At 36.5% G+C, this 27,989-nt stretch overlaps 1 protein-coding gene across 14 annotated transcripts in view; it reads right to left on the bottom strand.

Annotated features, from left to right (window-relative positions):
- Nucleotides 1–17,451, bottom strand: part of LOC128865176 (synaptotagmin 1) — a 160,009-nt gene extending 142,558 nt beyond the window's left edge. For 10 of the 14 annotated variants that reach the window (XM_054105260.1, XM_054105259.1, XM_054105261.1 and 7 more), the window contains exons 1-3: nucleotides 17,364–17,414; nucleotides 16,406–16,658; nucleotides 15,148–15,779 (exon numbers count right to left, since the gene is read on the bottom strand). The gene's annotated coding sequence lies outside the window, so the exon portion shown is untranslated. Of the gene's footprint in view, nucleotides 1–15,147; nucleotides 15,780–16,405; nucleotides 16,659–17,098; nucleotides 17,266–17,363 lie in introns of all 14 variants that reach the window. The other 4 variants (XM_054105252.1, XM_054105253.1, XM_054105254.1 and 1 more) reach the window with 4 other exon arrangements.
- Nucleotides 17,452–27,989: the final 10,538 nt, after the last annotated feature.

The raw sequence follows: 27,989 nt of genomic DNA, 5'->3' as shown, positions 1-27,989 counted from the left end.
AAGCTGTAATTTTTTGATATTTGAGAAGTAGAAACAACGCCATTAAAAAAAGTGGAACAATACACGCTTAAACAACGCATTGAAATGATTAAAATTAAAAATAACAACGTCGTGTCATTGCTGATTGGGTTGTTGAAATACTTGAAAATGATCCGGAATTCCATCGAAAAATCAACTTGAGGGATGAGGCCCATTTCCAAGCAGAATTGTCGGATCTGAGGCTCGGAAAATCCAAGAGTTATTGTTGAAAAGCCTCTCTATCCTCAACGTGTGACTGTTTGGTGGTGCGGTTTATGGTCCGGCGGTGTCATTGGACCTTACTTTTTCGAAAATGAAGCTGGAGCAACAGTTACGGTGAATGGATTGCGCTATCGAGAGATGATTAACGATTTTTTATGACCAGAATTGGATTTTATTGATATGGACAACGTTTATTTTCAACAAGACGGCGCTACGTGCCACACAAGCAATGAACCCATTGATGTAGTAAGTAAAATGATGGATATCGAAGATATCATGTTCTCTAATTTTCCTGCTGGTGACGTGGCACCCAATGGAAGCTTGATAAAACCATGTTGAGATACCTGAGCCATGCCGATGACATCTGCTTACTGTCACTCAAGTTTTCTGATCTTGAGGCTATGACAACGTCCGTACAACAGCAACTTCGTTCGACTGGACTTAAAATCAACGTCAATAAAACTAAATCCTAGTATCTCTAAAGTACCACCTCTGAGTCATTCGACGTCGATGGGAAGCAGTTTGAGAGCGTGGGGTAGTTTTGCTACCTCGGGAGTATTGTAAACGCAAGTGGAGGCTCTGACGTAGATGTTGAACAAAGAGTATGCCAAGCGAAGTCTGCATTTGGTATTCTCGCGCCTCTATGGCAGAACAACAACATACGCGTCGGTATCAAACTAAAAATATTCAATGCATACATTAAATCTGTGTTGCTATATGGGTGCACTACTTGGAAGGTTACAGTGACAATCACAAAACTCCTTCGACAACTGCTGTCTTCGACGCATACTATGAATCTTTTGGACCCGTAAAAGAAGCAAATCTGAGTTGCTTAGGACCACCAATCAGATCGAGATTGCCTGTGAAGTGCGGAAGAAAATGGCTTTGTACACACACTTCGAAAAGGCGACAACAACGTGGCTAAATAAGCGTCAAAGTGAAATTCGTTCATACAGCAGGACGTTCAGATGGAAGACCGCGTACAACCTGAGGGTTATAGTGCAAAACCGTACCCGCGAGGATCTGGATTTGTTGACGCTCTATGCCCCACAAGGAGTTAATGGAAAATATATATAAAATGATAAAATTCCGAAAAAAACTTTGAGAAAAAATGTTTAATTTTGAGTTTTATGCAATTTTGAGAATTTAGGTATAAAATAAAAAAATTTAATTTTATGATAAATAAATTTAGTTTAAATAAACATTTTAGAAAAATTTGTTTTGGAAAAAATTAAATTTTTAATATAATATTTTATGGGAAAACATAATCACTTTTATGTTTTTTTAGATTTAAGAAAATTAAAAAAAAAAAAAATAAATAAAATAAAAATAATTATAAAATTTTTCTTACAGCTATACTTTCTTAAATATGTGAAGAATGTCCTTCAAAACTTTTACTCTTTAATATCCCAGTTCATTTTCCTTGGCAGTTGGCAAAAAGAAAAACCTTAATAGAGACTATTATTTTTAATTAAAACCTGTCAAAACTTTATGCTTCTAGCTTTATTGCTTCTCGTGTACAAGAACTATTTGTGCAAGCGTGCGAGGAATTACCACACACACACACAAACGCGCAAATGAAGCTAACAAGTATTTTTTTATTTATATACATACATACATATTCATATATACTTATAAAAGCATTTCTTATGTTTTTTCTGCTGTTAAGAAAATTTTCAAGGATATTGAAGAGTACAAACCTAAAGGGACAACTGGGAGACCCATTCAATGGTGGGGGATAGAATAGACTGTAACATAATAAGTTCTATGATTTTGTTAATTTTTCTAAATTTAATGTAGTGAGTGAGTGAGGTGACAACTACTCCTCTGCGCCAACGAACACAGTTATATGCTAGGGATCTCAATTCATTCCATGTGAGGCTAAGAGATTTCATTTCTGTATTATTTCAGCGAAGACCCATGATATTTGATTTTATATAGTAATTCTGCATATTCAGCTCCTCATTTTCACATAAATTTTGGAGTTTTGAAAGGCTTTAAAGTTTCAAAAGGCAGAAACGTAGGCAGAGGCATCCATTGCGTATACTTAATGTCGTAAGAGGAAAGCTCAACTATTTTGTTTTACTTTTTTATAAAAAAAACAATTGAAGTTAGCATTATATAATATATTTTTCAAAATAATTCAAATTTCATAATATTTCAAAGGACATTATTGTGCCATATATGTCCTGACGAAAAGTAAAAAAAGTATTCTTTTAACGCTCTACTAAAACTTGGAAGGAAAGACGTTCGGTTGATGGTCGGTATTATTACAAGACACAACCCATGGAGTCAGCATATAGCCACCAGTGGAATCATTGAGAACTCAGTGTGCCTGTCTTGTTTGGAGGAGGGGGATAGCACTGAGCACTTCTTCTGTGAGTGTCCTGCCTTTGCTCGTGCAAGGCTACGAGTTTTGGGTTCTGATGTCGGCAGAATGAGTAATATTCGTTCTCTAAAACTGGAGGTTATTTACAGATTTACCAAAGAATCTGTAAAGTTCTCACAGGACTACTACCTCTGTCTCTGTCTCTATTCCTTCCTATGTCTTTCTCTGGTAGCTTTCTCTTTTCCTCCTTGACTATCTACCGCTTTTCCTAGAGCTCTAAATACAAAGTGCTTTTTAGCCTGAGTGTTTTAGGAGCCACCAAATTTCTTGGTGCTCTTTGGCTCAACCTATTCAAATTTTATTCTTTTAATAACTGAATATATCCTCTTTCGCTTGTAACCCGTGCTCATATCCTAGAATGAGTATAATTATTTCAAACCTTTTTTTGAAAATTTAATATTTTGAAATTTTAGAATCCTTTAAAAGAATTGAATTGTTGAGAAAATGAGTAACTGGAAAACTGGTTCGTAGTTTCACTTGCATATAAAATATTTTCCAGATAACTTTTACTGTCACATACTGTAATATAATCCGGTAAAAATGAAGTGTGAGTTTCGCAAATTGACGGAATTGAGAACCAAAAAGTGTCACCACTTGTTTTCCCCATGGTCTTTCAAGATCTTTCTTTCTTAAGGAAGGCTTTTGCATAACAAACTTCCTGGGTTAGAGAATTTGTATTCATTGACATATCATGGACTATCCTCTAAAATTGTTGGGTCTTAATAAAATGAATTTTATGCTACATACACAAATCGTTGTGAATTTTTTATACTTTATAAACTTCCGCCACTGCGGCTTGTACCGTCCGCATGGCGCAATGTCTCTTCATATCTCTGAAAAACTTCTTCTTGAATTCTCAGCCTAATTCATGGGCGCACTAATGCATGAAATCTGTATCAAGCGTTGCAGCGCTACAGCTTTCGGTGCTTTACTCAGGTGACAAATCTTAAAGCTGAGTAAAGCGTTGAAAGCTATAGTGTCTGGAACGTTTGATGCCGAGTACTAGTTTCAGTTCCTGCTTCCTCTTTTACCATCAGTACTGTAAAATGCTATAATTACTCACACTCTGAAAGCTAGTTTGTTTATGCAAGATACTTCAGGCAATTGTAGTCAAGTATATTTGGTAAGTAAAGAGATATTATACAAGATTCAGATAAGGATAAGGTAAATTGTTTTATGTATAGCCAAAAGCGGCTTTAAAATATGAAAAGGCATGGATGCTGCTTTCTAGTTTTTTTGTTTTAAAAAATTATCGAGAGTATGAGTATAAACATCTCCCTGACAGTTGTTAAAAGGGAACTGCACAAATTATTTCTCAGGAAAGCGCAGAAAAGATGGAGCTCCATTTCTTCATGTGCTATTTTGAAAACCCTTTGGCCCCAGTACAATATACGAAGGGCTCAGAAAGTCTTTTGGACTCCTCACCATTCAATTTTCAAACTCGTAGCTGTGTTTACCGGCCACTGGACGATCGGCACACACGCGGAAAAGCTGGGTTTACCATTTAATTTGACAGTTAGATGACTAAGGTCACTGGGTGCTCCTTTTTTCGACAACCTGGGGCAGTGCGCCAGCCTAAATCGTATCAATATTCTCCACTACATCAACAGCTCTGTTTGGCTTTATATAACTGCCTGTTGTTGCCTGAGGAGTGCCAGTCTAGCACTTCAACCATTTTGCCTACCTATGGGTATAAGTACTAAGTATTAGCATTGGGTATGAGTATTGAGTAAATCAAAATCCACACCGATAAGACACCATTCGCCTCTTCTATAATATCCTTTAGCATTTAACGAAATAAACTCAACAGAAAATAATGTAACTCTTCCTGGGAATACTTAAATTCTAACAGAAAGTGGATAGCACTATGGGGGTATTCAACAGAGACATAACATAACTTTTGCAGAACTGAATCTGAGTAGATCCGGCGCTCCAAATGATCAAGAGACTTCACTCGTTAAGTGAATGTAATTTTATTAAGATTTAGATGAAGATATTTTAGAAAATGTTTAACAGTGTGTAATGTATTAGAAAACTAATCGGTTAAAAAAATGTTATTTAAATCGCTATTCAAAGAGCAAGTTTTAAGTGGCTCTAAATTTTTTGAGGAGTTTTGACACTTTTTTCGCTGACACTGTTGCCTATTTTCGATACACTAAAAAAAATTGTCGTGCATTCGTTATACTTGCATTGAAAAAATGTGACATATCTCAGCGAAAAAACCTTTGAAAAAAAAACTGTCGAGTTTAAGCAGCTTCAAATCTGCAGTTTGTCAAAAGTGAATGAATGGCAAAAATTTTACTGAAAGTGCTGACCAAATTGTCTCACATTTTGATGACAAGTTGTTTCATTTTTATAAATTTGATATAAAGTTAGAAACTTTGGGTTTTTGGCCTTTGCCGTATTGTAAACTATATATTTTTATAAAAAATAAAAATTAAAAAAAAAACAAATAGTAAAAACTTATCTCAATGTGGGGACCTTATTGTATGCCCCTTATTTTAGTCAACTAGAAGTATTCACGTGCCATTAATTCATTCTAATTATTCGTGCGTGATTTTTGGTTATGAATTACAAAAGCGCAAATGAAGAAGAGAAAGGTAAAATCATTCATTTCGGCCATTAAATTTGAATAATAATTTCAAATAGACGAATCGCAATAACAGTTATTTGGCACTTTTATCTATAGTGAGTGCAAAGTGATGGAAACTAAATGAATAAAAATTAAAAAATATTTATTATTTAAAATAAAACACACAAATAAATTTTGTTGAGTTTCAAATCACACTGCTGTTCGTTTATTAATAACTACACTAGCGTAAGTAGGTTCCGCAGAAAAAGGATATTATTTTTCTGTCGCAAATAATGAAAACGAAAGAATCGTAATATAAAAGCTCAGCATTTACATACATTCATTCGCATACACCCATACACGCACATACTCTCAAGCATGCCAGTGCCTTTCAAAATCGTTCGAAACAAGAGCGAACAGAATTCAACTAAATCATAACAAATCACACTGAGAGATTAAAATCCGTTAAGAAGCGCAAAGAGCGCAGAGGAGAGCGAACAAGAGAGTTGATGCGAGAATAGAAAGGCAAAGAGATGCGATAGAGAGATATGCTCACACAACGATGCTTGTTTAGCAGAGAACTTACACTTCTTCGCAGCCGTTCGAACTGCTCAAGGCGATTTATGAAAGAAAATTATAGCAGACATACACACACACCCAAGCACACATTTCATCACATTCAAGCAAATACTACAATACAATAACTGCATGGTCAGGGGAGACGTGATAAACTATTTGTCGTATGCGTAGCAAATAAAGAATGAAAGTTAGTTGGTAAATCGGTTTAAGGGCTAACGGCAAAAGGCAATTCGCAATGTAAGGAGTGGAGAAAATAGTTATTTTTTATATATTTATATGTATAGTATAAGCTTTTATTAATATTTGAAGTAGTGTATATAAAAGTAGCAACATGGGGTCACACGCAAATAGACAAACAAATATTTTAATGCTATTGATTACTTTTCTGCACGAGCGCAGGATTGGTGGGCTGGTAAGCTGGCAAGCTGGCAGGTCACAGGCGTTCGGTAACAAATTACAGCCTCGGGCAAAGAACGAAAATGCATTACATTTTTTATTGCTAGCAAAAAAAAAAAAAAATTACAAACTCATAAATAGTAGTTGCAGATAAAGGAAAAAGTATAAAATGCTCCTCGCCAGCTTGGCTGCCCGGTTGCTTATACTGCGGTTTGCGTGCGACCCCACTTTTTGCCCTCTAATTTGGCTTGTATGTGGCTTGTATACATACGAATGTGAGTGTGATTTTGTGCACATCTTTGCTCATTGCTATCGTCTTAATGTTATCATCACGGCTCGTCGACATCGCTACTTTATAAGTGAACTTTCTGCTCTGTGTCCTTTGTTAAGGCAAGAAGCGATTCTTTTGATTGAAAAGATGAAGGGGATTACAGACTGGTGTGTGAAGGCTACGACAAAAGTATGTGTGTGCTTAAGATGGCGCGTGTGAGTATGTTTACATTCACGTACACATTTATAAATACTCGCATGTATCTGTATATATGTGCATGTAAGTGTGTTTGAATTACAGAAACCAACACTTTACTATATAGCTTCTTGGCGCATGGAAATTTTTTAAAGGTTTTGGCACGTTTCCATGCTATCGTTCACCTCTGAAGTGGTTTGTGACGCAATGCTCAAGAAGAAAATATGCAAACATGGCGTTAAATTGGCGTATTCAAATTTCGTTTTCAATTTCATTTCTATTTGTGCCGTGTTTTATTGGCACATAGAGAGTCTGTGTTTGTGGTGCATAAAAAATTTAGGCAGAGTAATAAATAATTTGTGGAGATAGTGATAATGAAAAAAGAAAAAAAAATGGAAACAGGATGTGTCAGTATAATGCAGATAAAAGAAATTGATGAACGGTGAGCACTCGTGCATGGCGCCCATTAAGACATTTATTAGTTCACGACTACAACTAACTAATTTTATATTGAAATAGTAGTTTCTACCATCCTCATTTGCAATTAGCTTTAAATGCTATACAAGTTGGCGCAAAATTAATCACTCTATTTACAGATTCATATTTTTTGCAAATGGCGTCATACGTCAATCATATTTGAACTGGACAGATGCAGCATACAAACAATAAAGTCAAAAGAAATGTTTCCATTACTCAAAATCGTTTTTTTTAATTAGCAAAAAGTTAATCAATTTTAATGTAGTGAAAAAATGATTCAAAAACAAATGAACGCTTAATTTTGCGCCACCTTGTATAATACAAATTATGTGTATGTAACTGTTTTTTATTAAAAGCTTGAAAACTTAAAGTGAAAGTACAAAGCAGAATTCTATTGGAATGAATTTTTTCGTCTACGAGTCCCATAGTCCATTCAATCAATCGAATTTTTGACTACTTTTTCTAATAACTCTAGCCGTATGGCATCGTTGGTGGCTTGAATATTGCTTGATTATTGTTGAAATCAAATATCGTCGATGTCTAGCTGGTTAATTGTTTTAAACAAAAATTCAGTTAGCATGGCTCGATAGTACTCACAATTCACGGTAAGAGCAATCTCATTCCTCATTTTGACAGACCGGAGCAATGATGCCGCCAGACGGTAAACCGCACGTAAAATGGGCGAAGTGTTCTATGAACTTCGTGAACAGATTTATTTTTTTCAAAGTAAATTTTTACAATTTAGAAGCGTTGGTCTAGCGTTAAACGATTCATGATGATTTGCCAAATTTTTCAGAACAGAATTGCCGACACAGTGTGCTATTTTCAGCTGTCAAGCCATTCGTTATCGATATCGATAGTTCTCATGCAGCTAAAAACACCCGATACAGGTACTGTGGAATAAATACCAGCGGTCGACTATAGCTGAGTTGAGTTGTGCATGACTAATATTTTGCTCATAGTGGCTGTTCCCCGGAAAACGTCTCCAAATTTTCAAAAATGTTTCTATTCGGAAAAAATCTTCTTTCGGAGGAGAGGCAAACTAGGTACCCTATGATCCGAAAGTACCGGGCATATTTAAATAAAATAAAACAGAGTTAAATTTCAAGCAAATTTATCTTATCTGCTTCAAAATATGACCCGTCTGACAACATTTCCGGCCGGCCAAGCAGACACTAATGATCCGATGGCGCTAAAAAGTGACAGATGTGTGTCTTACAGTCCTACCAACATAAGAAAAAAATATGGACCGGTTCCCACGTGCGCGATTCGTTTAAATTAAACATTCCCGGTACTTTTTGATCATAGGGTTTGTAAAAAATAATGGTTATATTTGAAATTTTATGTGGATTATACCACAGAACCCAACAAAACAAGTTTTCTCAGTCAATTTGCACATTATTAAAGGATTTCGACATAGAAAATTATGTAGTCCTTGCATTTTAAACATTTTTGTGGAATATTTTAATCCTCTAGCTCCTCAATGAAAGTGCCTATTTCTTTTCTTTTATAAAAGCGGTCCAAAAATATCGATATGACAACATCTAACGTTAAAATGTACGCCATAAAATTCACAGATGTTTGCCTTAAAAAAAATTAATACATCTAAGTTCGATTTTTTTTTTAATGTGAGAAATAACTCAAAACAGAAAACAGTGTTTAGGGGGTAATTTTCTTAGTATGTATTGAAAAACTCTTTCGTAAAATTTCAATATAAGTTACCATACACTCGTTAATTTGAAAAAAAAAAAAATATTTTGCAGTACAATGTTTCATTTGTTTCAAAACCATAGATACAGTGGGTTTATAAAAGGAATATTAAAAAAAAAAAAATCAGATTTGTGTCGCCATATAAGCACAAGTTTCACATGAGATATGCCACCTATCCTACGAATAAAATACTCTACTTCTTATTTCAACCTCTACTCCCTAATCGGCTTCAATGATATGTAATGTGCTACTTCAGAGCTATGTATGGACATAGAAAAAAATATAAGAATTATTGTATTCATAACTTTAGAAATAAAATAGCTACCGGCAGCAGGTGAAATAATCTGGATATCTGCATATCAGCGCATTCACGTTGGCCTTCACCAAAAGAAATAAGTACACAAAACATACTAAGGCTCTCAAAAAAGTATATGTAATTCATCACAGGAGTACTAACGAGGCACTGTACCATTGCCCACACCACCGTCTATTTCTGCAGGTGCTATTTAGCTGAGTAAGAGACAGAATTCATTCAGTACTTTTCATGCGAAAGCTTTCCAATTCAGATTTCCTTGGAGGGACTATTCTGCGGTTCTAGGCAGTTTAAGCTTCTTTAGCAATAATTGTTAGGGTCCAAGAAAATTATCTCCATTCCTTGATATTTGTAAAAGTTACGCTGTCTTGAGTAAATCTAACTCTGCACGTATTTTTTATTTTTTCAGTTTTCAAAATGGATTTGAATGTGCAACAATGAGTTTGTATTAAAGTTTCCGTTGAAAATGAATTCAATGGTGTGAAAACCTTAGAAATGTTGGAAAACTCTATCGGTAATGAAACTCGAAAGAAAACACCCGATAACCATTTACGAGTAGCATTATCGCCTCAGAAGAGATCGTGAGTTCATCAAGGATGACGAGCGTTGTGGCAGGCCGACGACAACGAAAACTGCTGAAAGCATCAATAAAGTGAAAGAAAAGTTGATTGATCAACTCAAAATTAACCATCAAAGATTTGTCAGAAGATTCACACATTGCTTATGGATCCGTTCAGAACATTGCAGTTAATGATTTGAGTTTGCGCCGAATTGCTCCAAAGTTGGTCTCAAAAGACCTGTATTTTACGCAAAACGGGAATCTCGATGATATTCCCAAAGACCGAATCCATTGATTAAACGCATCATTACTGGAGACGCGACATGTATTTATGAGTACGACACTAGAAATCAGGCGAGTGAATGGAGAGCTCCGAATGAGCCAAGACCAAACAAACGTCGTTTATGGATTACAGATTATTGAACAGGCAGTTAATAAGATTTATTATTTGGAAAAGGAAGGGGTTTGGGGGACAACAACTCGTGGATTTTGCACCCTGATAACGCACCGTCGCACAGTGAAATCATTGTTTTATCACAAACGAAACGAGTATCATCCAAGGGCCATGGAATTCGCTTGATATGGCTCCCTGACATTTTTTTGCTGTTTCATCGAGTTAAACAAACACTAAGGGAAAGACGTTTTAACAGCCGATAGGAAGTAATGGAAAGATTGAAGGTGGCTATACCTAAAATAGAGTTCCAGAAATGTGGGAGCTGGACCAAATGCACTTTGAAGGCGATAATGTTACTTTTGAGGAATCAACTTATATTTTGAATTTTCCGAATATATTCCGGGAACTTTTACGACGGTCGCTACTTAAGTTTTCAGTTTGGGGAAAATCCTACTCAGAGCATTCTTTACAGGTACTTGTTTTTTCAGCATAACTGCACATATCTAAAATGGGTTAATTGGAGCAAAGTAAAACGGTAAATTTTGATTGATATCCCATTATTTGTTGAAAATAAGTGTTCGGAGAGCACTCTCTCTCTGAGGAGAGAGCACTGAGAGCGTTCTCCGAAAAGTCTTTGGTTCTCTTCGCATAGGCGAGAATGAGTTCCGTATCCGATGGAATAGTGAGCTGTATGAGCTATACCGAGATGTGGACATAGTGAAACGTATTGAAACATAGTCTCGAGGATGATCGAAAGTGCTCCGGTACGGTAGTCCTTCCAAAAGGAACACTCGGGTGGACGACGATGAAGAGGAAGACCTAATCTACTTTGGGGAAACCAAGTGAGGTATAACCTGGCAGCGCTCGGTTTCACCGCCAGCAAGCAGCTAACCGAGCCAGATGGCGCAATGTTTTAAAGGATTTTAAAATAAAAGGTATTATTCCCGTAAAATATCAATGGTTTCGTAGCTTTTGTGGCACGTAGCGTTGTCTTGTTGAAAGTAAACGTTGTCCAGATCAACACCATCCAATTGCGGGCGTGAAAAACCATTTATCATCTCTAATCTAATCTAAATAACACCTGTTATTGGAAAACTGATTATTTCAATGGACTAAATTTTGAAAATTTTGTTTTTAATACTCATATTTCTCTATAATATTAATATGAGTATCGAGAGGAAAGAGGGCATATAAAGTTACTACTTTTCAATTTCGTTGTTTTTGCTGTATTATAAAAACTAGAAAAAAGTAGTTGAACTTTCTTGCTATGAAATAAAGTATATGGGTCTGGACGAAAAGTAAATCGACTTTTGTTAATAGTTGCATATACCTTCTTTGGTTTGATATTCGTATTAATATCATAGAATTAAACAAATTTTTTTTTGAAAATCTAATTTTTGAAATTTTAAAGTTCTTTAAAAAAATAAATTGACGTGAAATTGGAAAACTGAGTATGCAACTATTGGGTTGGCAACTAAGCATTTTCGGATTTTTTTTAGAAAACCAAAGACAATTTTTTCATAGCTCTAAGCAATTTTATTCTGTAATGTATTGCCCATTTCGATCAATGACCTTTCGCCATCTTTCAAGCAGCATCATAATCCGACGTTCATAAAACTTCTGGTTTTTATTAGCAAAAAACTGAATCAGGTACGATTTGACATCAACAGCATTATTGAAATTTTTACCATTCGAGGAGTTTTGTAAAGATCGAAACAAAAAGTAATTAGATGGTGCAAGGTCAGGACCATATGGTGGATGTGGCAAAACATCCCAACCAAGATCCAATAACTTTTTCCGAGTAGCCAAAGATGTGTGTAGCCTTGCATTGCACTTTTTTGATTTGTCAATTCGGGCCGCCTTTCTTCAATTGCATTGTTTAATTTCGTTAGTTGTTCAATGTAGACATCAGAATTGACCGTTCAGTTGGGTGGTAAGAGTTCAAAGTAGACAATTCAATTGTAATGCCACCAAACTGATAACAAAACCTTCTTTGATGTTGTTTGAGTTGGTTCACCTGGCCTGCTCCACGATCTTTTCCCCTTGATATTGTTGTAAACAACCCATTTTTCATCGCCACGTATCAGTCGTTTTAAAATGGATAATTTTCATTAAAGTTCCTTTAGCAAATCGCAGCTGTTAATGCGTTGCGTTAAATGCGTTTCTTTCAGTTCGTGAGGAGCTCATGCATTTTTTTGAACATAGTTTTTGAACGTAGCCAACTTCTTTTATTTTTTTTTCAATGCCTGCATGTGATACCCGAAGCTTCTCTGCAATCTCACGTATTGTACTGTGACGATCGGAATCGATTATTGCTTTGAGTAGGGCGTCATCAACTTCAACTGGACGACCAGAGCGTTTTTCATCTTTGAATGAAAAATCATCAGAACGAAATTTGACACTGTCGTTATTTAAGACTTTTTATGAGCTTGCGATGCGGTTTTCCCTTTGCGGAAATAAAAAAGCAAAATATGACGAAAATGTTCCTTTTGATTCAACGAACGCCAAACGAAAACTAAGCAACCGTTCAAACAATTTTTTTTACTGATTAACGACTGAATTACCAACTATCAAATAATCTAAAAATTCAACTGAAGCCATCTATGAGTGAAATTCGCAATTACTTAGTCGCCAACTCAATTTAAGATCTATAGTTTTACGTGCATTGAATTTTGTCCTGAATAACAAAAAAATTTTAACGCACGGCGTTTTAAGCCTTAAATGGTTTATTTTTCGAAATACCATTTTTTGAATTAACTGATGTAATATTTCAAAACAGATTCCTGAATTTCACCCTAATATAAAGGAAATATTCTTGACAATTTTATAGGAACTTGATGAGTTAGAATAATAAATATTTATTGAGCCGCTTTTCTTCTTTGTGCGAAAATATTTCCAATACAAAAGGCAAAAATTCGTAACAAAAATTTGGACAATGTGTCAGAAATTCAATTTTTAATATTTCTGAAATATAGGATACTACTCAGTTCAATTTGTGCTTGTGCTTGTGTTCAACACTGCTTAAATGTTCAAAAGCAGTTTGATTTTTTTCCAATTTATTTGAACTCTCGCTGTTGTGGTAGTTAATTTGGATTTTTTTTTGGATGGGCAGTCAATTATTAAAGGTGTGCTCACTGGTGACATTTGATTTTTGACACTGCCTTACAAAAGGTTGTATTTAAGAAGGTGAATAAAGTGGAAAATATTAAATCTTTTTTGGTAAAAATGGTAGCAAAAAAGTATTTTCTTACTTAAAGGGAAAGAAACTGCGAATGATTTAAAAAATTAATTTTAATTAATATTTGAATGTAAATAATGGTGCAAATAGAATTTATGGTATTAACGGAAATTGCCAAGTCTAATATTAAAACAAGAAATTATTTCACTTAATCCATGATTTTATTTTGTGAATTAATTTTTAAATTTAAAACCGATCGCGAAGTTGCGTAGTTTCGCCAATAGGAAACTATTTTGTTAAAAATAAGTAAATAATTGGCACGTAGAGTTCTGTTAGGTGTTTGGCCGAGCTCCGCTTCCTATTTGTAGCGCGCGTTCCACAAATGGAAGGACCTACAGTTTTAAGCCGATTCCGGTGGATGGTTTTTTATGAGAAGCTTTTTCATGCTGGTGCTGTGCTATGCTAAGCCTCCTCTGGACACTTCAACCATCCATGGGAAGGTGGGCTCATGGGAAATAACTTCCGTCAATCCTAACTTTTTTATAATAAAGTATGCAATGTTATCAATCGCGTCGAGACTATCCAATTATTCTCCCACTTTTACTCAAAATTTCTAGAGCTAGCAACCCAGTGTCTTGCTAAGGGAGCCGATTTGTCAAGGGAGAACGAGAAAGCTGCTTACTGAGCAAACCTTTTATCATTGAATCATGGATGGGCAGCATATCTGTTGCCACTCGTATAAATTAAAATTGAATGAATATTTTTTTGGAATTTTTTGTGCTATCGAAATAGAGTTAAATATATGGCAAAAAGTTCAGAATAACATATTCATTTAGTTGGTGGGAGAAAACTCGGAAAAAGGAGCGCAATTAAACGTTAAAAAACAACCTCTTAAGCTTACACAAGAGTGGAGTGTATGTGTTCGTGACATAAGGATATTAAAATAAAGTTTCGAAACTCTCTGGTAGAGCATAGCATAGGTTGCATCTGAGGAGGTAAGATTTTAGGTCCGCGAAATTGCAAAATTTTGTTGGTTTTCATAAAGTCCTTTACATTTCCAATTTTTTAAATAAAAAAAAATTTTTAAGTTATAGAGATGAGGAATAATAAGAAACAGACACTTTCTTTGCAATTTTCCAGCCTTAGCTACAATTAGAGCAGGATAGCAATTTTAAATCACTGTAAACGCATTAACGTGCAAAACAAAAACAACAATTATTCTAGTTACATCCAATACACCAGGCATACAAATGGGAACATACATTTTGGGCAATTAATTACAAATACAACAACGAGTATTTAATGATTTAGAAATGCAAAAATATCACCATGCAATTTTTTTACTGGTGAATTTTACAAATTGGAAATTATTAAAAATTACTATCAAAATTCCATGCTGGTGGCCTCACCTTTAAGAGTGAGCCCTAATAATTGTGCGACCAGAAAATTTTCGCCTGCTTTAGTGGATATGGGCGTACCCAATATTCGCAGATATCAGTGAGGCAACATAACTGCTGAGATACCGAAAATATCACAATCGTAAATGCTGTAGTTCTAAATGAGCGAACTGCACCAGGGTAAAGAATCTCTCAATCTATATTTTGTAAAGTAAAGAGCTTAGTCGACATTCATACAAAATCAAATTAACTCAAAAATTGGTTACCCTAAATTTTGGTGTAAATATGTACAAATGCCTCAGACTTAGTTAGTTTCTAGTGCACTGTGGACCTTTGATCACTGGCCTAAACTTAAGCACTTCCTCAGGCTTTTGATTTCACCATCGTATGTATTCAGAGACCACCCCACTGAGGTTAGTGGTTATACTTATCTTACACATTAATACAAATTTTCCCCCTTTACTGCGTTTCACTCACCTTTGATTTATTTAGTGGTTCCGTTGAATATCAGCAGAATGACAGCGAAAGTCGCGTCGTTAAATTTTTTATTTCTAGTACAGAATTACGTCTCTTCACTACAATAATGTGTCTCGAGGACAGCTGATGACTGCTTTTTGTTATTGTTGCTTTTAACTCTCAATTCACGAGAGCAAATTTTATAACGTTGGCTCGACTTGGATTTGTTATGCGCACTTTTCTACTGCATTGGTATTCAATTTTGTTTTTGTATTTATTGTAACATTATATTAAAAATTATAACTTTATACATATATATGTATGTATGTATGTATGTACGTACGCATGTACATTCGCTTGGTTTTTATTTGTAATTTTCACTTTGCCAACAGCCTTAAATCAATACGAACAATTCGAACGAACTGGCCCGCATCAGTGTGTTGGTTGGTATCGCATAAGAGCGAAGAGCAAGTGTAGTGTAAAGCGGGGGCCTGTAGCCTATGACTACTATCGGTGCTGACGATGCGTTTTCGTTGGTTCGGTTAGTTGGTCAATTCGTCGTCGTTGGCTTGTGAGTTGTTTGTTTGCTGGTTAACTTTGGCTATGCTCTCAATACGAGGCTGCCCGTAGTACTTATGATGATACCGTTGGCGCTGAGAACACGTGAGAGTATGAAGCGGTGGATGATGTTGAAGGCAAACAAAATGTGTATTGATATTAGTGTTATTGACAAGAGAAAAATTTCTTGGAGCTGTCTGTATACGAATGCGCGTGTGCGATGTGGAAGTGCGTGTATCAGATAATTATAAATATAAGTGTGTACGGGTGTGTGCATATGCCCCACTGCTGTGTGTTTGTTTGTATGTTCAAACAGCTAATGGTGTATGGCCCAGTGGGTATGTGTGCTAAATGAGTTTTGTGGGTGTATTAGTTTTTGTCTTGATGGCACAATAAGCTGATGGCACTGAGTACACAGAGTCGAAATCAACTTTTAGGCGAATAAACGTATGCAGTGATTGAGCATGTAAGTGGGTGGGAGAGAGAAAGAGAGTGAGAATGAGAGATGAAAGCAAAATGGAATAAAAGAATCGCCAAGATACTATTTAAATGACACTTCTCTACAAGTATTGTGTGCACTTAAATCGGAGTGTCAATGCTGATCGCTCTCTCCTCCTCACACTCGCTAACTACTCGCGTATATGTGTGTGTGTGTAAGTGTGTTTAAAGCTATGAGCTTAGCGACGTTGGGGCGACTTTCGGGATAGAGATTTTTTCTTACAATGATAGGCAATGGTGATGGACCGATTTAATTTGGCTGGAGTGTTGCCTTTATAGTTTTTGAACTACTTTTGTGCTGCTTAAATATTTTACTTTATTCTTCAACGCTGACTGCTCCAAATCCGAAAATTATTTAAGTATTTTACGTCCTGGTTGCTGTTGTTTACGCCATTTGAGCTATGTTGCTTTGTTTCCTCGACTGCGACGACATTTTCATTAAGTAGCTTTGCTCAAGTGAACTGTGTTCGATTATTCTTGAAGGGGATTTTGGGGGAAGAAAGACCAGAAACATGCTTGAGCTTACGATTACCCAACGATTGATATGAAGAAATTTCGCGTGCCACAAAAAGTGAGCAGAAATTTCTTTATATCAGCACGTAAAATGAATTCGTAGTAGTTTGAAATGAGAAATTTCTGAAAGTTTCAAGTTTGTTTGTTTTTTTTTAGTTCAATGCTGCCACGACAGAAAATCAATAATTTCATATTTCGTTGAATATTTGCTATTTGCGAGACCCGTTGACCGAGTTTTATTCTTGAGTTCGTTTTTTTTTTGTTTAATTTTTTGCTGTTGTAGTAAGTTTGCTTAAAATAATTTGTCTTCTGAAATCTAAATTTGTTAGCAGTTACAGTTTTACACTTTTTCTTGGCATTTTGACCTTAAATTCAGTCACATAATACTATATATGGAGCCAACCAATTTTCTTTCTCGCCCGCACTCCTGCACTTCGTATAGTCACAGAGGTTTTTTTTTTCCTTCGAAACGACCAATATAGGTTGCTTGCGAAAAGTCTCTTTTCAGGCCGCTATGCGAAAACCTTTTTAGTTTTGATTTTGTGTAAATTCCGAATTTTCACCAAATCACTTAAAAAACAAAAATACTTTGCCACCTCTATGATAAATTTTGTGTAATTTTTTAATAAAAATATAAGGCTTTTCTCTCTATAGATATATGTGTTCACCTTCAGCGCTGCAATTATTCCTCGTCAACGTTCACGGTCGATGCTCATTCGCGTTTTGAGGTATTACAGTATAGAAAATCCCATGGAAAGCCCACACCGGCGAGCATTTCCACATTGGTTGGAGTGTGACAGGCGATAGAAAATCGATTTTTTACCCAAAAGCCCGAATGACAGACAAGCATGTGCGCAAGCTGTATGAAACACTGGTGAAGCTTTGAAAGCTCTAAAGACCGCGAGTGTGAATTAAGGTTTGACTGGAGTTCCCATAAGTAAAGTAACAATTTTTGTTTTCATGTAGCTAAAATAGTATAACTTTTAAAATAAATATTACAATTATAATAATTAACAAAATTAAGAGTTTAAAAATGAAAAATTTTTTATTCAATTTAATTTATCTTTGACCTTCGTGCAACTGATTGATGATATTTTAGGGTTGCTTAATTATTGGATGTCTAAAGAAAACAAATTTACAATGGCAAACCTGCCCTAATTTGAAAATTCCGTTACCGTGCTGTTCTGTTGACAAAGGCAACATTTCGATACTCTTATGGCTTTTACTCTTTAATATTTGCGCTCACTGCCGAATGCGCGCTCTTCACACTGTTTACTCGCTGGAGTTACTTTTATTGAGCTCGCTTTGAAAAGACTGGCAGAAAAAGAGTGTGAAAACACGTTAATAAAATCTGAGCGAATCTTTTAAAGCAGAGTTGCCAACTTAATTACTTTCGCGCTAAATCTGAAACATTTTGGAAATTGAGATATGTGGGAAATGGTGAAGTTTTCAGCGCGTATTTTTACTAAACGAAAGACAATCCACCTGTTTTTTGCGCTAAGTCTGTCTCATTGTTTATTTCAAAAAGTAAATATTTTACAAATAAAAGTATAAGTTTTTTTTAAAGTATTTAAATAAAAAACAAAAATATGAAATGATTAATTTGATTCACACAATTATATTATAGTTATATATATATATATAATTGGCGCGTATACCCTGTCTGGGTGTTTGGCCGAGCCTACAGTTTCAAGCCGACTCCGAAAGGCAGATATTTGAAGAACTTTTTTCAAGGCAGAAATACACTCGGCGGTTTGCCATTGCCTGCCGAGGGGCGACCGCTATTAGAAAAATGTTTTTTTTTTTTAATTTTGATGTTTCTCCGAGATCCGAACCTACGTTCTCTCTGTGAATTCCGAATGGTAGTCACGCACCAACCCATTCGGTTATGGCGGCCGCCTATTATATTAATTTGACAATTATTCTCCATCAGGTATCGCTAGGGACCAAACGGTCTATGCGTGGCTTATTGCCAACCAAGCTAACCTAACCTTATCTCACTTATTTGACAATTAATTATATACCATTAATATTTACATAAGATTTTGAATAAAATAATGAAAGCTGGACGATTTACCAAGGTTTTCTTTTGTAAAGAGTTTTGTTATATTTTTATATAAAAACACAATGCATTTTAAACAAAAACCAAAACTTCAAACTTTTTACAACAAAACACAAAAAAATCGCGTAGGTTTTCTGATAATTTTTTTGCGTGCGATGTTGAGAGTTTTTTCCTATATAAACTATATATTCGGAAGCCTTTTATAATACTCATTTTTTTAAATACTTTTTCGGGTAAATCTGGTCTTATTTCTGTTATAACTCAGTAATGTTGGCTTCCAGGGCCAATTGTTGTCAGTGTGTTAGTGTACACTAATGACCGAACATAGGTATATGCTCAGAAAATAATCGAGCGGTGTTAAGTAAGTTAAGTAGTAGGCTATTAGATTAGATTAAATTTGTGGGCGGTTGGACAAGTCCAGGCGCTCAGTCAGGAGACCCTTGCACTACACCCGGCAGCTTAGTAGGCTACTTAATAGAAAAAAATGGAGAAATAATGTTTTCATCAAACTTCGTTTTCAAAAAACCAATGGTTTCAGGTACTTTATGGGCTGTAGCTGCATTCTGTTGAAACCCCATTTCATCTCAATCAATATTTTACATATTTAGGAACATAAAATCAATGGTTCTACAACGTGCTCCATTGAGCCTAAAATTGGCTCCAACAGCAGTTTTGAAGGAATAAGGTCAACCTTACCACCGGTATGATAGACACACTGTCACCACATTTATCTCGCTCTGGAATTTGCAATTTTGTGTGTAACAAATGCATTCAGCCCTAGTTTATCACTGAATACCACTTTTCGATAAAAATATATCCCCTTCTTCTCGATTTTCAAAGTAAATTTTAATAGTAAATAAAAATGACTTTCCTTTTGTGACAGCTGACAACTGCTTTAACAGTTATTGCCTTGGGAAATTATATAATTATTATAGAAACACCTTTCAGATATGTACGACTAAAGAATTAGTTTGGGGAAAAAGCAATTTATTATTTTTGCGTACAATTTTTGCGCAAATGATTTAAAATTGTTTTATGATTGATCCTGAGTTCCTTGACGATGCTCCGACTACTAAGCTGTCAGTCAACTACGATTATTTTTGTGATTTTATCGACATTTTCGAAATTATCAGCATTTTCTTTAACATCAAAACTTCCTGAACGGAACCGACGAAACCAAAATTGCACGTACAGTATCGGCACCATAAAACCATTCCCAATGTCAATGACTTGGCTGGCACTTTCGTGATTGTCAAAGAAAAACTATAAAATGTGCAGAATTTTCTCATTGTTGACTTCCATTGCAAGCAGCAAAATAATTTGTTTAGTGTGAAATGTCACCTGGACAACGAGCTTAAACTTTAAATAGTTTTTATCGATACTTTACAAGATATACTGTAGTGTAGTTATGTACTCAGAAAATAATGAAATAATAAAAAACAAATTCTTTTTCCCTAATCAAATATAATACATACACGCAGCGACATTCTTTAATATACTTTAATAGGAATATAGCTATGCAGAATTTCAGTTTTCTGCTTTCCTATTTTAGATACTAAATTTTAATTTTATTTCGAAAAGAATTGCTAATGCATTTTTCAGCAAACTACACATTTTTCTGAGCAAAGCGAAACATTGGCAGCACTGCGTAAACGTTCCTCAGCTTAGCAGCAAAAGTAAAGAATTGAGTACGTCAACATACTCTGACATCCTCTCCTTTTCTCTTTCGCCAGCCACTCGCCTCTTTTTCGAATATGCATCTATGTTACAAAATAACTCCCGCAATACATTTACACTCTCACATATCAATGGCTTTCGCATGCGACACAAATGTGCTCATTTATGCGCGCTGTGTAGTGTTAGTGAGCTTGTGATGTGATAAGAGGACGACTTTTCTCAATGACACAACATGACTGACGCATTTCTGGTTGAGAACGTGGGAGTGTGATGGGGAGTCAGTTTATGATAAATGACGACTAGTGGGAATACTTGAGTGAAAAACAATGTAAGAATAATTTGGCAAAAAGCAAAGCTGCGAAAAGCTTTTTAACCCTCGTATGCCAAATTGTGCAGAAAAATATTTTTTATAGTAGTGCTTCCGTTTGTTTTTAAATTTAATGTAAAATTAAATATAATCAAAGAATAAAAAAATCTTAATTAGTTGATTTGGGTATCCTTATTTGTTATATTATAATAATTTTTATTTTGAAAAAAAAAAAAAAAATGTTAAAAAAAAAATTATTTAAAAATTTTCTAATGGAATTGTGGATGGCCGGCAATTTGTTTCCAAGTACTCAGGCAAATTGCCGATGGCATGTAAGGATAAGTCAAGGAATTTAAGGGATAGGGAGGCTCCGGTGGGCAGGGATTTCAATATTTCTCTACTAAGAAGTTTCTTAGCAAGCTTAAATATTTATTTTTATATAAGCTCAAAAATATAACAAATTCTCTCCCCAAATAATTTCAATGAAAATGAGTTTCCAGTCTGAGTGGAGCCCTCTATGTCCTCGAAGGAGTTTTTCTTCATTCTTAGAGCTGAGAAAATAATGGGCGTAAGAAAATCATCTAAAATTGCGACCCCTGCCGTAGTATACGTACGGTGTCTAATGGTAGGAGAAAGATAGCTAACGAAGGCTCTGTAAGCTTACCACTAGGCCATGAATCTTTTCTAGGTGCCAATTCTGCATCGATTTAACTATGGATTGACGACTTCATGAGGTCTACTCATAGAAGACGCTGGTCTGAGTTGGACTCCTGTAGAGTGGCCAAGAGCTTTGTGAAAGAATTAAGTAGGAAATTAGCGACATTTCTCCTAAAACTTAGTAGGAAGGACTTGTGGGTACTGGTGGGTGTAATCGCAGGGCACAATGCGTGGAGTTAACATATGGCTACCATGGGAATTATTGGCAACCCAATATCCCTTGTCTTGAGTATGAGGACACTGCATAGAATTTTCTCTGTAGCTGAGAATCAGACTTAGGCTGTTGGGTTACGATGTACTGAGTATGGATAAAGTTCATACTCTTCCGGGTCGCTTAAGATTAATCAATGAATTCAAAAGATTTGCGGAACAGTGACCTGAACCCAGTTTTTCCGTCTTATTATCCATATAGTATCCATCATGTCTCTTTTTTTTTTCTACTGTAATCTATCCGGATGGAGTACAATGGTCTTCTTGACAGAGTGCTTGGACTTGGCCAGGGCACCCACAAATCTAATCTAATCTAAGAAGAAAGATTAAAGATACTGGCGATTATTTTTCTTCATCGTTGTGGATGAGCGTAGTGTTGAGCAGAAAGTTTGGGTAAATAACACCTTGCTGTTGAAGTGGTTGAGTATTTCCACTGAAATAATCCTAATTAGTGACCAGCACTGTTTTACTACCACTGTCCTCGTTGTTTTTGTTTTTTTTGTTTTGTTCTAAGTCAGATCCATTTAGTGAGGTCCACGTATAGTAGCAAATTCCTTATCTCGATGTCTGAGATCTCATTAATTTGCTGCAATAAAGGTTTGCCGAAGGAGTGGAGTCGTGCCCTAGCTAGACCAGGACATTCACATAAGTAGTGGAGAGAACTTTCCTTCACCCCTTCCGCTTGACAGCTTCTGCAGATGGGAGGGTAGGTTGAGTCTAGCTGCATGATCCCCTACTTTCCAATGGCCTGTAAGGGTTGCAGTGATGCGTGAAATGTTTGACCGAGAACATCCTAACAGATCATTCGTCCTTTGGATTTTGTACGACGGCCATGTGTTTTTTGTTGTAATACATGTAGTTAGTTGCTTCCATCTTCTTGCCGGTAAAGCATAATCGTGTGAAGCAATGGATGCTTTTAATGTGTTGAGTGGGGTGGAGGCTGCCACCGCCTCTGCTATGTGTAGTGTCGAACCTTTTCTTGCTCTAGCTTCTAGCTCATCCGCTATCTCATTACTCCGTATGTTCCTATCACTGAGAACCCATATTAGAATAATTTCAGGCAAATGACTGAGTAATTTCAGTTCCTCTCTACACTATAAGACTAGCTTGGATGAAGTGGAGTTAGAGTCTAAGGTCTTGATAGCTGCTTGACTGTCTGAAATTATGGCTACCCTTGCACCAACTTCCTTGTAGAGCTTTAGTGATTTGCATGCTTCTCTGATCGCTAAAAGTTCTGCCTGGAACACTCTGGCATAGTTGGGAAATCTGACTGAGATAGTTTGAGTAGCTCCGAATGGAAGCCAGCTCCCACACCACAGGTCATCTTAGAACCGTCAGTGTATATTTCAATGTCGTGTCTTCCAATCACCTTCCCTTTGTTCCATTCGGCTCTCGGTTAATGGTCGGGGACTGTGTAGTGTGATCTGTTTATGAGCAGCAGGGGTCCCTGTAGGAGGATCTTGCTGTGACCGTACGATCTTGTTGTCCAGCTTCCTATGCATTTGAGTCTCACCGCGCTGCAGGTAACAATTGTGTTTATATGTAAATCTAATGGTAGTAGATGAGTTATTACATTGAGCGTTTCAGTAGGACTGGTGCTGAGCGCTCCTGTAGATAAGATACACGCTGTTCTTTGTATCTTGTTCAGCTTGATTTGGTTGTATTTTTTTCTGTTGCGGGCCACCAGACTAGTGCCACATATTTTAGTATTGACCATACAATGGCTGTGTACGACTAATTGAATAGTTTTGATTGGAGTCCCCATTTCTTACGCAACATTCTCTTACACGTGTAAAGTGCTATATTTGCTTTCTTTACCCTGTACTCTACGTTGGACCTCCAGCTGAGTATGGGATATAAGATAACACCTAGGTATTTTGGCCTTTGGGGCTAACGTAAGACTAACGCTGTTTAGTTGTTAAAGTTTGGTATCTTGGTTTTCTTAGTGAACAGCATCAGCTCAGTTTTGCTCGAGTTTACACTTAAACTACAGTCTGTGGCCCAATTACTGAGTAACGCCAGAGCTCCTTCCATAATCTCACCGAAACATTCCTGAAATCTAGCACTATGTCATTCGCACACGCCATTACTTTAATTCCCTTTCGGTTGAATTTGGTAAGGATATTGTTGACAACTAACAACCCCAGCAGGGGGAATAAGACTCCTCCCTGAGGAGTTCCCCTGAGGACAGAGCGTTTCACGGTGCTGCTGCCTACCTCACCGATGATTATCCTAGTTTTAACACTGTTAATTTTTGATAAAATGACCCGATCTAAATACCTGTCATCTATAATACCCATCAAAATGTCAAAAAAAAAAACACGACTCTGATGTCCAGAATCCATTAGAGCATGGACATTTTGCTCGACCTTATCATACAATTCGTGAAGTAATAATAACTCCATGTCAGGTGAGCTCAGCGCCTCATCATTATTTTTCATGTCCAGATTTGAGAGTCTGCGTGATGCTTCTCTAGAAGGAAGACTAAATTGTTTTGCTTGCCTCTGCCCTGGACATTCCATCCAGTTTCGGATGAATTTCGTGTTCTCCTAGTCGCTTACAAATTTCTTTTATATGAGCTTTAATAAGTCCGCGGAAGGATTCTGGTCCATAGAATTTTAATGTAGTGCCTAATTTCACTAGACAGACTGCCTGTTCGTTGCCATCAGGATCTTCATGCCCCAATACTCAGCCCGGTGTAATTTGCTTAAGGTTCCACTCTTTTTTGCGAGAATTTTATATGCCATGGATCGCCGCTTATAATACTGGCAAATAGGTTAACTACAGATACTGTCTACAGGGAATGGGAGATATGAGCCCAAAGTTCAGTTCGCAATTTACATAGTTTTACATTTAAGAAAAAGTATTAAACAAATAATTTTCCTCCTTTCTTATATCTTTGTTTTCAATTCGGCCTCCTCCTTTATATGTCTTTCTACCTCTAATGTAGTACGTAAAGCGCTATTTTCAAAAATTGTATTTCTCACGTAATTGACGTTTTTTCAGGAGTTCTGCAGGGCGGTCACCTGGGACGGATTCTGGTCCAGCCAAAGAAGTAAAAGTTTGGACAGCTATGCCGCATTCTGGAAAGATGGGACAGTGGCATAGGAAGTATTCAACGCTCTCCACATTCACTTCGTTTCTATAGCTGCTGCAGAAATCGTTTGAGCGAAACCCCATATGTTTTTCATGTGCTCCCATTAGACAGTGTCCGTTGATGATGCCTACTACTCTACTAATGGAAGGCTGGTCTAAAATGATTCGGTATCGAGTTCTGTGTTCATTCTTTCTACTCGAAACCTGTCTAATTATCTCCCAAATAGGCTCCGACTTCCATCCTTTTTTGGAATGCGTGTTGTAGATAAATCTGACCAAAATCCTGCTTGAGAATAAAGGATTGTTCGTATATTAGCCACAGTTAAGTGATTTAAATTCAGTTCCCCTCCTAGCCTGCTCATCCACGATGCATTGTCCAAGAAAATCTCTATGTCCAGGAATCCAGACGAGAACGTCGAATAGTTATGCATTCGATTGCCACTTTGAATCAAGTGTCCTGGCACTGTAGCGATTTTATGACAGCTTGACTCTCTAAATATATAATGATCGGTTGTGCTGCAACTAGCCTCTGATTCACAATGCAGCCCCCTTATAGCTACTAACTCAGGTTGAAAGACGCGGTAGTAGTCAGGTAGCCGTAGACTTAGGTGCTGCTGCAACACTTCGGAGTGATTGATGATTTGTTTCTGCTGTAGCTGAAATGGTCTGATCTGGAGGTTTTAGAAGCTTCAGCGTGTATTGACCGTACTTCATGTGGACTGCGTCCCTCTTATTGGTCAGGTGAGAGGAGGGTAACGGTTAGATTTGATTATTCCAATAGAAAAACTACTCTGTATTTGTATGCCTATTGTGGATTTTTAATACCAAAAATTAAATTTATTTGTATTTAGTCGGCTTCACCTCAAACATTAAAGTTTTCTTAAATTAACTCTAAACAATAATTTGTGTAACTATTTTCGTAAACTGTTCACAGTACAAATGAGCTTTACGTTCATGATGTGCTTTTATGCAATGCTTTTGTAGCTTTTAGTCGTTTGGAAAGTAAAATTATCTGTGCAATTTCTACAACGTGCAGAAGCTGTAAAAGCTTAAGGAACACTTCGAAATGAAAAGGCGTTACGTGGGGTTCCCAGAAGATGGCAGTTAACTAAACATTGTGCGTGTGGATTCATAACAAATAAACAGTTACTCAATGCTTTAAAAGTGACATTATGATTTAAGGGACGTTATGTTTTTTAACAATTTTGCATTTGGTGAAGCCAGTTGTGTGTTAGAGCGTTCAAAGAGAAAATAGAGAAAATGCAATACACTTTTCAGTACTTCTACAAGCAAGGGCAAAGTCGGATTAGATGGCTATACAAATTTGTATTGCTTATGGACCAAATATATATTACCATCGAATGCAGGAAATTTTTGTTTCCAAAGTTCCATTCTGGTCGAAAATAAGGCCCGTTCTGGTAGTCCAATTGTTGATAATATTGAGAAAATTGGGGTAAGAATGTAGTTGGACCGATATTTAAGCACTCAATACTTCATTGAATTATTTGCATAAAACTGGTGTGCTCGATGAGGGCAAAGAATACCTTTTCATTGGGTTGGGTACCATTATACGACCGCTCAAAAAAGAAGGGTTACTACATTCGACTTCTGGTTTTTAATTTCTGTTTTTATTTTTATTTTCATATTTCTTTCTACTATTTTGTCTTGAATATACTGGGTTCGGCGCTCGAAGTGTATCCAATTATAAAGGCCATACATTTAGTTCGGAAAATTACTTTTACTCAGTTCAAAGTAAAAGATGCGTGAAAATAATACAAAATTAAGAATCTATTTACTTTTGCTCGATATGACCACCTTCTGCCATGAGACGGTGCAGAAACGAATCGCAAGCTGCCCGAATGTGACTTGCAGGTATTTTGGCCCACTCGCGAATAACGGATTTTATTAGCGCCTCGAGACTTTTAGTTCTCAACTTGCTCTCCAAAATGGCTCAAAGAGAATAATCCATCGGATTCGCGTCTGGTGAATTTGAAAGCCATTGTGTGAACGTTATGAAGTTTGGAACGTTGTTTTTTAGCTATTCTTGGTTCCCTCGAGCTTTGTGAGACGGTGCTGAGTCCTGTTGAAACGTCCATGATCTGCCACCGCAATGTTTTGTCGATAATATTTCGCATTTACGTTGACGCCAGGCTCGATGAAAACGATTGGAGAGTGCCTATCTGTGGTCACAGCGGCCAAACCTTTACCTGTGGCGGGTGCTGGCTCCTGGTGGCCAATAGATGTCTCAAATTCTCGTATGAACGGTCGGTCAAATAAACCCTTTCGTTTTGGAAGTTTACGAATTTCTCATTTTCAAAAATTTTCTCGTCCGAAAATACAATGTTTGGAAATTGACAGCTTTCGGCCAAGCGTAGCTACTTCTTCGCACTCTCAAGTTCGACCCTTTGCTGCTATGGTGTGAGATCATGCGCCTTTTGGATCTTGTAAGGCTTGCCTTTGAGATCATTTTCCAGTATTCGGCGGATGCTACACAAGTGTTACAAAGGTAAGGTAACCCTTATCGATGAATACATACACCTTCACATATGCAGATGACACTGTTGTAATGGTTAAGAGTAATCATGCCTCAGCTGCTTCTATTAAACTACCTAGAATCCTCCATAAAGTCGGCGCCCGGTTGAAAGAATGGCATACAAAAGCAAACGGATCTTGCTCTCGTGTATCCTTAAGCCACACTCAAATCCCCCAAACAGATAATGCTAGATACTTAGGAATTCTGCTAGACAGGCGTCTCACATGGCGATCTCACACATTTTCAAAGCGGAAGCAAATCGGACTTAAACTACGCTCTTTATATTGGTTACTTGGCCAAAAATCGGGGTTGTCGCAAGCCAAGCAATACTCAAATATGGTTCAAATTTGGGGCTCATCTTTAAAATCGAAGAGGAGAGATTTCGGAGATTTCGAACTGCAGAGGTTTCAGTCTAAGCAACGAGGTTTTACACGAGGTGATCTGAAAGTTTCAACAATATTTGAAGAAATCGCCAATATCAGTCAAAGATACGGCAATCGCCTTGCCCCTAATCCAAATCCCCGAGCTAAGAATTTATTAGACAACAATTTTGCTTCGCTTTAGCTTTTTTATGTAATAATTGAAAATAATATATTAATAAAATAAAAAAAATCGTGTACATATGAAATTATCTTCAAAAGGGAAAAGGTTTATCAGAGGATCATAACTATGCAAATTTTATAGTCGAAGTA

Source organism: Anastrepha ludens, chromosome 5, assembly GCF_028408465.1.
Source record: "Anastrepha ludens isolate Willacy chromosome 5, idAnaLude1.1, whole genome shotgun sequence".
In the NCBI taxonomy this organism is placed as follows: Eukaryota; Metazoa; Arthropoda; class Insecta; order Diptera; family Tephritidae; genus Anastrepha; species Anastrepha ludens.
Note: the sequence above shows the minus strand (reverse complement) of the source record. Positions and strands in the feature narration are given on the sequence as shown.